The 17,296-nt window shown below is 36.9% G+C and overlaps 1 protein-coding gene across 1 annotated transcript in view; it reads right to left on the reverse strand.

Moving 5' to 3' along the window:
- FAM13B (family with sequence similarity 13 member B) overlaps positions 1-17,056 on the reverse strand; it is a 131,822-nt gene extending 114,766 nt beyond the window's left edge. Inside the window, exon 1 of the mRNA XM_043981962.1 lies at positions 16,798-17,056. The gene's annotated coding sequence lies outside the window, so the exon portion shown is untranslated. The remainder of the gene's footprint in view (positions 1-16,797) is intronic.
- Between the last annotated feature and the right edge of the window lie 240 nt (positions 17,057-17,296).

Genomic DNA, 17,296 nt, shown 5'->3' on the forward strand with positions numbered 1-17,296 from the left:
AGGTCAGAATCAGGACATGAGAGATACACCTGCAATTCCTCCTCCACCAGACATGCTATTCACCTTGCAAACTGACAGCTAGATACAAAATGCCTCTGGCTCTGAAAGAGTTGGGGAATATTAAAGTCAATGAGCCTGCTATGCTTCAGAAAAACTACATTCCAGCACAGAGACTTATCAGCACAGAGGAAGAAAGGAGGGGCCTAATGTAACCTATCAGTTGCTTGCCTGGCAACCCAGACCAACCCAGAGGGCTCTATGTCACTCTGGCTCTCTCAAAGATTCATTGTATTACATTGTCAATCACTTCCGTGTTCCTACTTCCCAACCTTGTAAAAATGGGAGTAAGAACATGTTGATATGTTAGATGCTTTAGAATCTAATAGTGAAGGCCCAAGTTCTTCCCTATACAGAGATGACAAAGGACAAGTCCATTGCCACCTGAACAAAAACTCTGAAGCTGTAAATACATGAACCAATATATGTAGTCAAATACCAAACACTGAGCAAATGACATGTAGTAGTGTCCTCCATTTGCCTATCCTGAAAGTTTGTAACCCAGAAAATGAAAAATCAAATCAACAATTTTTACGATTTATATGATAGTCTTACTTGGATGTTTTACTTTGAGATTCTAGTAAAAAAAAAATAATTTCAAAGTGGTAAGATATAAAATCTACAAAACCAGTCTTTTCTCATATTACCAACAAAGCCTAGAGAGAAAAATTCCATGCAAAATAACTACAAAACGTATCAAATATTTGGGAGTTCACTTATCAAGATGCATACACTAATTATACAAATGCAATCATAAAACACTTCACAAGAATACAGACACAAACAACTGGAAATAGATTAATTAGTCGTGGTTAGACTGTGCCAACATATTAAAGATCAATACTATCTGAATGAATTTACCTACTGTATTCAGTGCCATACCAAATTACCAAAGGATTACTTTATAGTGTAAGAAAAAACAAAACCCACCTTTAGGAACAAAAGACCAAGAATCCCAAGGGAATTTTTTTTTAATGGGAAAAAGGGGTCTTTGCAGTAGGAAATTTAAATCTATACTACAAAAGAATATAATTAAAACATATTTGGTTAGGCTAGGTAGATTTGAGAATTATAAGCATGGAGATAATAATTAAATCCTTGGGAGCTTATGAACCAACTGAAGCAGTATAGAGAAAGAAGAGAAAGGGCCCAGGACAGAACCCTGTGTGATACCTACAGTTAGTTAAAGGTAATGATCTGGATGAGGATTAGCAATGGAGAATGAAAAGGAACTGATTTATAGTTAAAAGGAGAACCAGGAGAGAGTGGTGGTGTCCCAATAACCTAGAGAGAAGAGAGTATCAAGAAGAGGGTGATCAACAGTGTCGAAGACTGCAGTCATCAAGAGAATGAGAATTGAGAAAAGGCCACTGGATTTGGCAATTAAGAGATCATTGGCAAAAACAAAGAAAATTATAGATCAATTTAACTAATAAATATGGATGCAAAAATCCTAAATAAAATGCTAGCTAGGACCTTCAAATCATGTCAACCAATTATATTTGAATGATGCAAACCAATTAGATTTGTTTGCTAAGTGATGGACCTCCTACAGTGGAAAGGTATATAAACTGAGACAACCATTAGGAAGGGTTCTTTGAGAGAAACAGTCATATACCTCATTTTATTAATAAATTGCTGACCATGTTAATAAAATTATTACCCAGATTTTTTAAATGCTACAACAGTATATCACAAAAAGTATACATTGCAACCAGTCAGGGTTTATATAGCAGGAATGCAGGGATGGTTTAAAATAAGGAAAACTTAACATAATTGATTACATCAATAAAATTAACAAAAATTATATGATTATATCAATAGATTTTTTAAAGCTTGACAAAATACAACACTCATTCCCATTAAAAACACTTGAAAGCATAGGTATAAATGGATTTTTCCTTAAAATTATAAGAAGCATCTACCTAAAACCATCAGCAAGCATTTGTAATGGAGATAAGCTAGAAACCTTCCCAGTAATATCAGGAGTGAAACAAGGATGTCCATTTTCTCCAATATTATCCAATATCATATTAGAAATGCTAGCAATAGCAATAAGAGAACAATAAACTGAAGGAATCAGAATGGGCAATGAGGTAATAAAACATATCTTTTTGCAGATGATATGATACGCTCAGAAAATCCTAGGGATTCAATTAAAAAGTTAATTGAAACAATTTTAGCAAAGTAGCAGGCTATAAAATAAACTTACATAATGTCTTATCAAAAACAAAACAAAAAAAAACTGCAAGAAGAAATAGTAAAAGATTTCCCAATTAAAATAACTGAATAAAAACCTGAAAGTATACCTTCCAAGAAAAACCCTGGAACCACATGAATGTAATTATAAAAGACTTTTTTATACAAATAAAGTCAGATTTAAGTAATTGGAGACGTAACTAATTGTTCATGGGTGGGCAGAACCAATATAATAAAAATGACAATTCTACCTAAACTAATCTACTTATTCAATGCCATCCCAATTAAATTACCAAAAAATGTATTAAATTGAGCTAGAAAAAAAAGTAAAGATCATTTGGAAGAACAAAAGGGCAATAATATCAAAGGAATTGATGGGGAAAATATAAAGGAAGGAGGTTTAGCTGTACCAGATCTTAAACTGTGTTAAAATGTGGCAAATATCAAAACTATCTGGTACTGGCTAAGAAATAGAAAAGCGAATCAATGGAACAGAGTAAACATACAATACACAGTGGTAAATTATTATAGTAACTTTGTGTTTGACAAATATAAAAATTTAAGCTCATGGGATAAGAATTCACTATTTGGTAAAAATTGTTGGGAAAACCTGAAAGCAGTCTGGCAGAAATTGAGTTTAGACCAATATCTAATACCATTTACCAAGATAAGGTCAAAATGGATACATGATCTAGATATAAAAGGAAATACTATGAGTAAATTAGAAGAACATGGAACATATTGCCAATCAGACTTATGGATATGAAAAGAATTTATGAATAAACAAGAGATAGAATTGTGAGATATAAAATAGATCATTTTTATTACATTAGATTAAAAGGATGCTGTACAAATAAAACCAATGTAGCCAATACTAGAAAGAAAAGAGAAAACTGAGGGGAAGTTTTTATAAATAGTTCTTTGGATAAAGGTCTCATGTCTCAAATATAGAGAGAACTTTGTCAAATTTATAAGAATATGAGTCATTCCCCAATCGATAAATGGTCAAAGGATATGAACAGGTAGTTTTTGGAAGAAGAAATCAAAACTATATATAGTCATGTGAAAAAAAAGCTTTAAATAATTAATGATTAGAGAAATGTAAATTAAAACAACTTTGAGATATCTCACACTTAGAAGATTGGCTAAAATAATAGAAGGGGGAAATGTTGGAGGGAATGTGAAAAAAATAGGACACTAATATACTCTTGGTGGAACTGTGAACTGATCCAACCATTTTGGAGAACAATCAGGAATTATGCCCAAAGAGTTTTAAAACTGTGTATACCCTTTGACCAGCAATACCACTATTAGGTCTGCTTCCCAAAGGTGATCAAAGAAAAAGGAAAAGAACATATATGTTCTTAAATATTTATAGCAGCTTTCTTTGAGGTGGCAAAGAACTGAAAATTGAAGGGATGCCCATTAATTTTTGTTGTTGTTCAGTCATGTCTGACTCTTTGTGACCCTATTTGGGGTTTTCTTGTCAAACATATTGGAGTGGTTTGTCATTTTCTTTTCAAGATCATTTTACAGATGAGGAAACTGAGGCAAACAGGGTTAATAGACTTGCCCAGAGTCACATAGCTAGTGTCTGAGGCCAGATTTGAAATCATGAACATTAGTCTTCCTGATTCCAAGTCCAGTGTTCTATCCAGTGTGCCACCTAGCTGCCTACCCATCAATTGGGGAAGAGCTAAACAAGTTGTGGTATATGATGGTGATGGAAAACTACTGTGCTGTAAGAAAGAGCAGGTCAATTTTAGAAAAACATGGAAACACTTTGCTTGAAATACTGAAGAGTGAAATGAGCAGAATCAAGACAATGTTTTACATGGTAACAGTGATACTGTTCGAAGAATAATTGTGAACAACTATGTTATTCTGAGTATTATAAATACTCAAATCAACTATAAAGGACCTATTAAAGATACTATCTACCTCCAGAGAAAGAACTGATAAATAGAAGTATATGGTTTATATATATACATACACACACACACACACATAAACATACACAGACATATCTGTGTCAAATAGTGGCCTCTGTAGGGTGGGGGAAAAGGGAGGGAGATAGTTCGGGATTTTAAATGTAACCAAAAAAAAGATAATTTTTTTTTAAAAAAAGAGAGATCATTGGTAACTTTGGAGAGAACGGCATCTCATAACATAATCACAAATAGATACATGACAGACATAAAAGATCACATCATAGCAAATTAGAGAATGAAAGGAGATACCGTTCACAACTATTGATAGGGGAAATGCTATTGTCAAAACAAGATGTAAGTAACCACAAAAGTTAAAATGGACAGTTTTTATTACATAAAATTGAAAAAGTCTTGCACAAGCAGAAACAATGCAGATAAAATCAGAAGCAAACAGTTAACTGGGCAAAAAAAAAATCTTTGCAACAAGTCTGATAAAGGTCCGAGATATATAAAAAGAGTCATTTCCCAGTAAACAGTCAAAGGATGATCAAGCAATTCTAAAATGTAAAACAAAACAACCAAAAAAACCACCAAGTTATCAATAAACACACAAAAATGCTTCAAATCATTACTACTTAAAGAAATGTACATTAAAACAACTCTGAGGTTCCATCTTATATCCTTCAAATTGGCAAGGATGACAATAAGGTTTTGGTTTTGGTTTTTGGTGAGGCAATTGGGGTTAAGTGATTTGCCCAGAGTCACACAGGTAGTAAGTGTCAAGTGTCTGAGGCTGGATTTGAACTCAGGTCCTCCTGACTCTAGGGCCATTGCTCTATCCACTGCACCACCTAGCTGCCCCAAGGATGACAAATAAGGAAAATGACAATAATTGGAGGCTTTTAGAGTATAGATACATGAATGAACTACTTACTGGTAGAGCTATGAATAGGTCCAGCCATTCTAGAAAGCAATTTAGAACTTGGCTTTAAAAAGTCATTAAACCATCTATTAGCTATGCAATGAGATCAAAGAAATTGAGAGCATGGACTGGAAGATAGAGCCCAGAACTTGAGTTAAAGGATGTAAGTTCAAATCCTGGCACTGCTAATTACTAGGTTTGTGGTCTTGGACAAGTCACTGAATGCCTTTGGGCCTCAGACTTCACTCTTTTTTTCTTTTTTTTTTAGTGAGGCAATTGGGGTTAAGTGACTTGCCCAGGGTCACACAGCTAGTAAGTGTTAAGCATCTGAGGCCGGATTTGAACCCAGGTACTCCTGACTCCAGGGCTGGTGCTCTATCCACTGCACCACCTAGCTGCCCCCTAGACTTCACTCTTAACCAATGAAATGACCAACCATGACTCCAGAAGATCAATGACAAAGGACATTTTCCACCTTTCAATGGAATGATGATGGAATAGCAGTTCAGGATGAAAAATATTTTCAGATAGCAATATGAGGATCTATTTCATGTGATTATGCTAACTTGTTACAAGGGAGTTTATTTTTAAGTTTTATATGTGGTAGAGATAAGAGGTTATTGATAGTTACACCAAAAAAGGAGCAGTGAAGCATTGTTTTAATGTATGGAAGAAAAGGAGGTTCAAAGGGAAAAAAAGACAAGCAAGACAGCTTTCAGAACTAACCTACTGAACTTAGGAAATACTTTTTAAAAAAACTTGTATATAGGCATTCATCTTTCCCCTGCCCTTTCTCCTTCTCCCCTTCCCTCTCCTTCCCCCAGTGCAGCACCCCATTTCCCACCCCCCCCAAAGAAGTGGCCCCAAGGTGTTGGGCCTGGGAGAAGTGGAGGTGGCAGAGAATGAAGGGCGGGGGGGGGGGGCGGGGGGGGCGCGGGTCTCGTGTATCCTCAGAGGGAAGAAAAGGGGCTAGGGAGAGGTCCCCAGAAAGGATGGGGGGGCAGGTGGTTTTTCTCTGGGAGAGATGGGAAATGGGTGATGATTTTAAAGAGATGAGACCACAATGGGAAAGGGCCCATAAAGATTTCAGGCTTATCTAGGGTTTCCCCTCAAAAGAACAGAAGCTCTTTGAGGACAGGGCCTAGGACGTTTCTGTCCCCTCAGTGGCAGGCACATAATCACCACCTACTAAATAAATGCATGTTTATTTGGAGACTGGGGTGGGGGTAAGGGAGAAAGAAATCCCTTTATTTTTTATATGGCTATTCCTGCCCCTCCTCATCTCCTGCAAGCATAGAAAGCTTCTTGAGGACACAGCCTGTTTCAGTTTTATCTTTCCTGGAATTGTGCTCATAAATCAGTTTATCAATTAGCTTTATGCAATTAAGGGCCTGCCTTTTTTCCAGCTGCTGGAGATAGAAAAAGAAAACAAACAAACAAAAAAACAGTATATAATGAGATTTGTGCTTTCATGTACAATACTCCTATTCTTTATAAATAGATATATTCATGTTTGTTGATGTTTGTCAAGGTCAGAATAACAAGAACATTTTAAAAGTATAATTTTTTTTGGTTTTTTTTTGCGGGGCAATGGGGGTTAAGTGACTTGCCCAGGGTCACACAGCTAGTAAGTGTCAATTGTCTGAGGCTGGATTTGAACTCAGGTACTCCTGAATCCGGGGCCAGTGCTTTATCCACTGCGCCACCTAGCTGCCCCTAAAAGTATATTTTTTAAAATCAGTGAACATAGTATCAACAACATTGTGTGTTGATCAACTGTGATAGACTTGACTCTTCTCAGCAATACAATGGTCCAAGATTGTTCCAAATGTTCATGATGGAAAATGTTCTCCAAATCCAGAAAAAAGAACTGTGGCATCTAGATGCAGATTGAATCATGCTATTTCTACTTTTTGAGGTTTTTCCCTTTTGCTCTGATTGTTCTTTCACAGCATGACTAATGCAGAAATAGGTTTAATGTGATTGTACATATATAATCTATATCGGATTGCTTGCTGTCTTGGGGAGATGGGAGGGAGGGGAAGGAGGGAGAAAAATTTGAAACTAGAAATCTTAGGAAAACAAATATTGAAAACTATCTCTACATGTAACTTGAAAATAAAATACTTTTATGATAAAATAAATTGGGGGCAGCTAGGTGGTGCAGTGGATAAAGCACCGGCCCTGGATTCAGGAGTACCTGAGTTCAAATGCAGCCTCAGACACTTGACACTTACTAGCTGTGTGACCCTGGGCAAGTCACTTAACCCCCATTGCCCTGCAAAAAACAAACAAAAAAAAATCAGTCAACATATTACTGTTATTTGTGATAGGCCCAGAATATATAGACATAGGGCTTTTTTTTTGTTGTTTGTAGACATAGTTTTTAAAAAACCACCCTCCAAGATCTGTAAATATATTACGGTTGAAAATACTTCCCAGATCTCAAGGAAACCAAAACCTAACTAATGTAAGACAAGTTATTATCTATAAACTATTAACTATAAAAATAGTTAAAGAATCCTTACATTGATCCTGTAAGAGAAGTACTACAGGGAATATTCCTATTTTAGTGAGGAGGAAAATAAGGTCAGAGAGGTTAGGTGATAACATAGTAACATAAATGCTGCCAGATCTGGAATATAAAGTCTAGGGATACAAAAAGAGCAAAAGACAATCACTGCTCTCAGGAAGCTCAGGATATAATGAGGGAGACAAGCAAACAAATATGTACAAACAAGCTATCTACAGCATAAATAGGAAATCTTTTTAAAAGGGAAGGCACTAAAATTGAGGGGTTAGGAAAGGCTTCCAATAGAAGATGGAAAAACATCAGGTATACACATTTATTGCTTATTCTCTGATAGACTGCTAGAGTCAAAAATTAATCATTTTTAAAAGTCTCAGCCAGGACAAAAAAAAAAAAGTAATTACTCTCAGGCAAGCACTGAAGATGACCAATTTCATTTATTTTTTCCCGAGGCCCTTTACAGGAGTTTTTAACCTGGGGACTGTGAACTTTAGAAAAATTAATAACTGCATTTCAATATCATTGGTTTCTTCTATGATCTTACATTTCAATTTATGCATTTAAAAACATTATTCTGAGAAAGGGTCCATAGGCATGACACAATAAAGGTTTAGAACCCTTGCTCTGGTTAGAACAGGTAAAGAGAACCTTTATGTGGGCTTGAAACTCTTTGTATAGTATCTTAAATGCTAAACAGTATCAATATTCCTTCCTAACCTCCTAATAGTTGTGTTCTACTACCGTGAGAAATGAGTGTTTGCAACAGCTTATAAGCATTCTTCACATGGCCATGTGCTAGGCGAGACCAAAGCATGTATTAACCAGCCCCTGTGTTTGCTTCCTGTTGCCTTCAACCTCAGCTCTCATTCCTCCTCCCTGTGGTGACCAGTGTCCTGAAGATTTGGGGACAAGGAGATCTGAAATACTTCATGCTCCAATCAGTCACTAAGCTCTTTGGTTCTTCCAGAAATCAAATTATAATTATATGCTCAGAGCCCTTCAACTGGTGAAAAGAAAGGGCAATCACTGACAATGACAAGTCAGGAAGTTACTATGACATCCCCTGGTAGGTACAGTACTAACCTTTAAAAGTCCTCACCATCTTGCAGTGGTTTTTACTCTTGATTTTGGAGTGAAGACAGATTTCCTGTGGCCAGTTACTTTACAGAGAAATCAAATGGATTTCTTCCAAATCCCTAGACATTCCGGAAATCATCATGATGCTTCATTCTCTTATCACAAAATATAAAAAGCTTTCATTAGCTCAAATATCCACTCTCTTTTGACTTGAAACAGTCAAGATGGCCTGAAGACAAACAATGTTACTTCATTTCTGGCATCTTACTTTAATACCTAGCAAGTCATTTAGATGCCATCATATTCTATCTGAGCACATAAACTTACAAGTTATGAGTTTTTCCACAAGTACTATCAACTGATCCTTCCAACAACCCTTGGATAGCAAGTATTATTCTCATTCTATTTATTTGTTTGTTTTTGCGGGCCAATGGGGGTTAAGTGACTCGCCCAGGGTCACACAGCTAGTAAGTGTCAAGTGCCTGAGGCCGGATTTGAACTCAGGTCCTCCTGAATCCAGGGCCGGTGCTTTATCCACTGTGTCACCTAGATGCCCCTATCATTCTCATTTTTAAAAAAGAGAATTTGAGACCCAAGAGGATTAAGTTTCTTGCCTAAGATCACAAAGCGAGTTACTGGGCATCCAGTAAGATGGAAACAGTCTTACTCCTAGATCTGCGGTATTCTAGTATACTCCACTGGAGACAGCTGCAAATAGCTTTTCCTTCCTTGCTTAGGAAAATATAGGGAAAATGTTTCAAGTAGTTTTGATATCACTCATTTTTAGTGAAAAAAAAAGTTGTAAAGAAAATTTCATATCAAAACTTTTATTAACATAGCTTACTAAGCAATTGCCTATTTAAGACCAAATGTACTGAACAAAATGTCCCAAACTCCTAGTGCCTTTTTAACAACTTCTTAAAGTTGTCTTCTAGGCTAGTAAACACATGCATCTTAAATGTACAACAAAGTACATTTACTTTTATTGGCTGTAGTTTTATACTCTCAGAATAAAGACTGAACTCTAGACAAATACAGAAAAATACATATGAACCTTCTCAGAAAATAAAATTTCAGGAGGCAGACTGGCATTTTACTATTCTGGCTTCAGTAGGAAAGAGGATTACCTTTAAATTCTATCAAACTGTTCCAATTAATTTTTAGCTTCTTAAGTACTTACCCCTACTGAGAAAAAAGAAAAGCCTAAAAAATTTTAAATTAAAATCTTCAGCTGTAGGAGAGATTTAGATGCTGAGTACTGCTGGCTGGCCTTTCTAAAAAAAAAAAAATCTATGAAATCTTTGGAACATATCTGCCCCAGCATCACTCCATACAAGAATATGTCCTTTTAAAGATATAGTATGATATGATAGGAAAGATATAAAACATAGAGTCAGAAGACCTGGGTTTGAGTTTCTTCACTTCTTAACCCTAGTCTCTTCACTGGTAAAATGAAAGAATAGAAATAGATGATTTCTGATTCTCTTCTAGCTATCCCACCATTCTAAATTAGGAAATGGCGTTAGCAAAGGATAGGAGAAAATCTAATGTATGTAAAATTCATACCATTTCCACAAGGGTTATATAATGAATGGCAAAACACTGTTTGGATTTCAGCTACTCAAAAAACCCTCCTTTTTCATAATAATCTTCATTGTACAAATATATGGAATATAAATTTGCCAAAACAGAAACAAATTCACCATGATCATGGTTTCAAGAACATCATTACCATCTTCACTCACACACAGGCACCACTGTCTAACTCAGAATTGAGATCTGTAATATTTTACTCTTACCACCTTGCATCTTTTCCCTGTCCCCACTTGAAATAGTAATAGAATCAAATGATGGTCAAATAATGAAATGGGATATTTAAGCTAACAAATATTTCTTTCACTAAGTTCAAATTTAAAATTCAGAAAATATTAACTACATACTATGTGCAAAACATTGTGTTAGCTGATTAAGAATACAAAATACAAAAACAGCCTTGCTTTCAAGCAGCTTATCTTCTGGGCAGACTCAAATAGATACATATAAATAAATGTATAAAGCATTTAGTCTTTTGGTAGTTCTGAAGCCTATATGAGCCATGGAATATTGGGCTCACCCTATAGGTTTTTGTATAGTAACGAGAGATACTATACCTCACTTTATATAGAAAGGACGGATTTGGAACTTTGTATAGTAGCTATTTGTGTTCAGAACTTCTCTCTCTAAATAGATTATGAACTCTGAGAAGACAAGAGCCCTTGTCTTTTTTTTTTTTTTTTTTTGCGCAGGGCAATGAGAGTTAAGTGACTTGCCCAGGGTCACAGAGCTAGTAAATGTCAAGTGTCTGAGGCCAGATTTGAACTCAGGTCCTCCTGAATCCAGGACCAGTGCTTTATCCATTTCACCACCTAACTGCCCCGACAGGAGCTCTTGTCTTAACCACCTTTGAATTTCCTACTATTTAGCATGTTGACACTCAATATTTCTTGAATGGATAGCCTTCAGTATAACCAAATCTGTAATATAACAAGGGACTTCAAAATAGGATACTTAATGTATTTGCTTTGCCAAAATGATTACTCAAATAGATGTTTATGAACTAGAAAAAATGATTCTCTGTAAAACAACTTTTTTCAATCAACAAAAGAATGTTAGCTGTCAGAACATTCTTTCTTCTTAGAAAATAATGACCAAATAACTGAAATTTAGCATCACAAGACCTTACCTTCCTGAAGCTATCCTCCAACCCTCCCACCTCAGGCTTCCACTTAAAGACTGTAATAATCACAAAATGTTACAAATGCACAGATTGGTTAGACCACAGAATGTATAAGTCTACAGACCAAAATAACTAGTCATTGTTATGATTTATATTCTTTTCCAAAGTTTAAATAGTTCAGATTTTATGACTTAATTTGGGATTCAGTTATATGTTTTTGTTCAAAGTATAATTTTGTAATTAAAAAAATATTTAAATGAAAAATCTTGTCTCAGCAGAGGCTTGCTGATTCCCAATGAGTTTCCCATAATTAAATCAGTAAGGAATCAGCCCCATTGGGAAAGTGCTTACAACTGTTATCTTGCTCCTCACTACTAGCTGCTAGGCACATAAAAGACCCTAGGGATCTCATGGTATGGCATTTCCCAGAGATCTTAGAGAGTAGAAAACACCCATATTTCAGAAAGGACTTCAGATGTTGACAGAAGACAAAAGGTAGAGAAAATTAACTCAGATTTTCAGTTTCACGTGGTCTCTGTTGTGGTTTTTTTTTTTATATATGGAAATGTGTGGAGATAGGTTCATTAAAGTCAGAATTTAAAAATAAATTTAACCAATTCACTTGAGGTTCCTTCCAGACCTAAGAATCTTTGCTTCTAAGGAAACAGTTTCTGAATCACTTCAAGTCACTTCCTTGTGATCCTCCTTAACTGCAATACTTGGAACAGAGTACCTTTCATGTAACCTGCCTTATCATTCATAATTTAAGCATTAAGCTTCACAGTCACCCTGAGAGGTGAAAATGGGGTATAGGATTACTCCTTCCCCTACTAACATAACCCAACTGTCTCCAGGGTATATCAAAGTCATTGCACCAAGGCTAGCTGCCTACATGATGGGTTAGAAATTGTTATGTTTTTTATATATAACTCAATTTTTTATTCCAATTTATTCTTTCTTTTTAGTAACCACTTTATTTAAGTACTATTTGTGTCTTGTCCCAAAATGATAATACAACTTTAGTTAGAATATTAGAGGTATGGAAAAATATCTGGAAATTATCTGATTCAATTCCTTCATTTTGTTTTAAAATGTTTTTGTTTCATTTTAATTTATTTTTATATGCATTTATAACTTATCACTCCTACAGCAACTTCTCTCACTCTCCCTTCGCCATTGTGAAAAAGGAAAGGGGCGAGGGGGGGGGGGGATAGGAGAGGTGAGGACAGGACAGGACAGGAGAGAACCCTCATCATAAACATACATAGTCCAGGGGCAGCTAGGTGGCACAGTGGATAAAGCACTGGCCCTGAATTCAGGAGAACCTGAGTTCAAATCTGATCTCAGACACTTGACACTTACTAGCTGTGTGACTCTGGGCAAGTTACTTAACCCTCATTGCCCCACCAAAAAAAAAGAAAGAAAGAAAGAAAGAAACATACATAGTCCAGCATAACAAATTCCCCCATTGGCCATACCAGAAAATAAATGCATATCTCTCTGTATTACTGATTTTATTACCTTTCTGGCAACAGATGAGTGACAACCTCCTCATTTTACAAATTGGGAAACTGAGATCCAGGGTTAGGAAATAATCATACAATTACATTACTGGCAATGCTGAAATTAGAATTCAGGTCTTCTGATTTTTCAGAAGAATTCTGTATTCCAAGTATTAAAGATGATCACACGATTGTAGTGACATAGACTAGGAACAAACTCTCATGTCTGGAAAGAACTTATTGAGTTAATTTAATTTATTAATTTAAAAATTATATCCTTTAGGAGCAGCTAGGTGGCGCAGTGGATAGAGCACCGGCCTTGGATTCAGGAGGACCTGAGTTCAAATCCTACCTCAGACAGTTAACACTTAACTAGCTGTGTGACCCTGAGCAAGTCACTTAACCCCAATTGCCTCACCAAAAAAAAAAAAAAATTATATCCTTTAATTCTGAATTCAGTGAGCACAAAAAACCTTCAAACCTACCACATCTCCATATACAAAGTAAAACATAAAGAGATAATGTAAAACTACAAATCTGAATTAATTTTGTCCACTTTTTGTCTTCAGTCAACATTTGAACCCCTTTATGAAATATGGTGTTTTCTATTCCCCAAGATCCTCAGGGAAATGGCATCCTGTAAGATCCCTAGGGTTTTTTACATGCCTGGCAGCCATCACCTGAACATAGTTAGAATCTTTCAGATAATCTATCCAATGTACCATTCTGCCCTGCCTACTAGTCTGCTCCATATCCCCCCACCCTCAGTCTTATCAATAAACTCTTTGCTAGAAAAGAGGTTTGGAAACTCTGTCCTGAAAGCTGTTCAGGGCAAGCCCATCAAATATGACGAATATCCTCAAAGATAAATGGCTTCCAAGGAGAACAAAGGTCAAAGAAAAACAAATAAGAAGGGAAAATGGAGAAACAGCACAACCTTGGCCAGGGTACATACACTTTCCCAATCCAGCAGAAATGACTGTTGGGGATAACAATGAGTCAGCACTGGCAAGCTTATTTCTGGCAGGATTGAAGCACCTGTTCACACAGCTGTAATTAAAGAGAAACTTTGAAGCAGGGCAGACTTCTAATCACATTCTAAATGGTGAACAGTCATTTGAGGACTGCCTTCTGATTAAATCCAGATGTTTACTTTTATTATCCATCATTAAAAAAACTTAGAAGGAGAACAGCAGCTGTTATTCCTACATATATTCTTTCCATATGTAAATAAACAGTCTTAATGGGAGGTGGGGGAAATGAAACCCATTGTCTGCTCCCCCTGCTACACTTATACTAACCTCTTATTGTCACATCCTTTAAAAAGTGTGAGAACCTGCCAGGCCCTATCTAGTGTCAAGCCTATGAACATGTGTTGTGAATGAAAATCTGGTTTTGAAGCCTCTGTTGCCTTTTCCCAGGGCCAAAAGCATCAATGAATGGGGCTGTCTAGCTCACAAAGTCTCTTGTGATTTTTCTTTCTCTTGACTATTGTTTCCAGGGGTAGTATTTAATCTAATATTTGCCTGGCACCTTTATATCTGAAGGAGGAGGGAACTAATACCAGAGTTGCTCATGAACCATCAATCATTGGCATGAGGGATTGAGTACTTAGCTAGAAGATGTGATTGGTGGAAATTGACAGAATCTTTATCATTAAAAATTACCTATGTCAAAAAAAAAAAAGGAAAAAATTACCTATGTCTTCCACTGGACTTGTGTTGTGTTTTGGGGGGGTTTTGTTGGGGTTTTTTTGGTTTTTTGGTGGGGCAATAAGGGTTAAGTGACTTGCCCAGAGTCACACAGCTAGTAAGTGTCAAGTGTCTGAGGCTGGATTTGAATTCAGGTCCTCCTGATCCAGGGCAAGTGCTTTATCTACTACGCCACCTAGCTGCCCCTACTTCATAGATTATGAAAATCTTTTACCCTCAAATCCTTCCTGTGAATTCAGGAGGAAACAGTCATGATTCCCTCCCCCCACCACATTTGACAGGTGGAAGCTGAGGTCAACAAAGGCATAACTTTCCTACAGTCACATTGTAAAACTGAGGTGTCCTAGCTTCATTTGGAGAAGGAGGTGGAGCATTTACACAAGAGCCAAGTCACAGAGTGCCAAAATTGTAATGTACTCTGCAACTAAACTGGCCACATTTACATCTGGAGTGCCAACTCTTAATAGCAACAGGGACACTACTCAATCTATAACAGTTCAATGCCTTATTAATGTCCAATTTGACATGTGTAATACATTTAAATAGTCGTGGGTCATATATGTCCATAAATTTTGACTTCTCTCTTGAGAAGTTCTCATTGTTTTCAATAGTTGGTTCCTTAATTAACATCTCTCTTTTAAATCAATGGATATTTCTCTTTCCTCTGTCTTTGTATTTCCTGTACAGTGCCTAAAAATGTCTGTGGAATTAAAATGAATCCAATCCAACATCTAGAGCAGAGGTTCTTAATCTTTTTTTGTGTGTTGATTCCTTTGATAGTCTACAGACTGCTTCTCAGAATGTTTATAAATGCATAAAACAAAAAAAAAAACCCATAGAATTGTAAAGAAAACCAATGGGTGAGCTGGTTCTTGGATATCCTCAGTTAAAGAATTAAACTCTCACACCAATAATTTAGATAAAAGTAGGATTCCATTTATTGCAATAGGGCAGCTGACCAGGAGGAAAGATCCTAAGTCTTAACCTCTCTGAAGCAAAGAAACTGCTGGCTTTTTATAGGACAGAGTAAACAAAAAGAATCATGCAAAGGGTCTTCCTTACTTCCTGGGCTCCCCTTCTTGTGACCTCATTGGAATATTTTGTCTTGCAAATGTCACAATGCCCCAGAAGCTCCTAGGGCTGAGCCATATTCCTGCAGCAGATATCAAAATGCTCTCGAGACTTTAATGGCATCCTTATCCCTAGCCAGGGGTTTGCATAATTCTGCTCTTCCTAAATGGGGAAGAGGGTCCCTTCCGGCTTACTAAGCCCTAAGGAAATGCAAACATTAGAAAAGCAAACAGACCAGCACAGCTCTTTCTTATCATTCTGCTATTCATGCTCCAGTCCCCTACCACATTCAAATATTGAAATATAGTTTGTTTTTTTAAGTAAATGGACCCAAGGTTAAGAACTCTTATCTGTGAGCATTCAATTTGGACCCATAAGACCCGAGTTCAAATCTCAACTCTAGATTTTGTATCTGTGTGACCTTAAGCCAGCCAGTTTCATCCTCTGGACTTCAATTTCATTATAAAGTGAAGGGTATAGAATCTAAAGTCCCTTCCATCATTCTGATGCTTCTAACTAATAAAGTTTTGAAAAACCGTATAGACTAATAGCAAAAGGTTCATTGATTTAGAATTGGGAGGGACCTCAAAGGTCATCTAGTCCATCCCCCTCATTTTTCAGGAAAATATGAGCTGCTTAAAGGAGCACTGATTTTGCCAAAGTACACAGGTGGAAAGTGGCAGGGCCAAAACTTAAACACAGGTGTCCCTTACTTCCCATACAATGTGTCTTCTTCACTGGAATGTTAACCATGCATCAGTGCTATGATTTTAGTGAAGCCACTCTGCATATAATTCCCTAAATTTCCTCACGTCAAATTCCCCCCCTCCCTTTTTTTAAGCAATGGGGTTAAGTGACTTGCCCCAAATCACACAGCTAGTGTCTGAGGCTGGATTTTAATGCAGATCCTCCCGACTCCAGGATGGGTGCTCTAACCACAGCAACACCTAGCTCCCCATCCCCTGATCCTTTTCCAGGGAAAGGAAATTTCTTCACAAGGCACTCAGAGACTTAACCAGAGATAATAACAGACAAAATAAACAAGTCATTGGAAATGCCTGTTTCAGCAGCTGTTTTTACCTCCTCTCATCCACTGCAACATTCTAGGAGCAGCTAAGGAGCAGGCTGAATCACCTGGTGTTTTCACTTTCTCTCCCTTCTGCAGAGTACTCAGATTTAGTGGGTCTAGGATGCAGGGATGCCCCCTGGTTGAAGAGTGCAGTCAGAGGAATGGAGAGAAGACACAACAGTTACAGAACCACATGGACACGCCACCCAAAGAGCCTAAGCATAATACCTTGCTACCCAAAAGAGGAAAAGAGACATGGAACCCTTCTCTGGCCCCATCTCTGACAGCAGACCATCCTCAATCTCTCTTATACACTAACCAAACTTGCGAATTGAGATAAGTAAAAATCAAGGTGTAGGGTGAAAATTTCCCTGTATTCCCCAAAACTGAACTCTCCCTCCCCAGCCTTCTGGAGAACATCAAAGCCAACCAATGAAGTATGTGATAACAGCATTACCTCATCAGTACAGCATCTCATTGGCTGAACTATTCTTAGTGAAGTAAGCATAA

This window comes from Dromiciops gliroides, chromosome 2, assembly GCF_019393635.1.
Source record: "Dromiciops gliroides isolate mDroGli1 chromosome 2, mDroGli1.pri, whole genome shotgun sequence".
In the NCBI taxonomy this organism is placed as follows: Eukaryota; Metazoa; Chordata; class Mammalia; order Microbiotheria; family Microbiotheriidae; genus Dromiciops; species Dromiciops gliroides.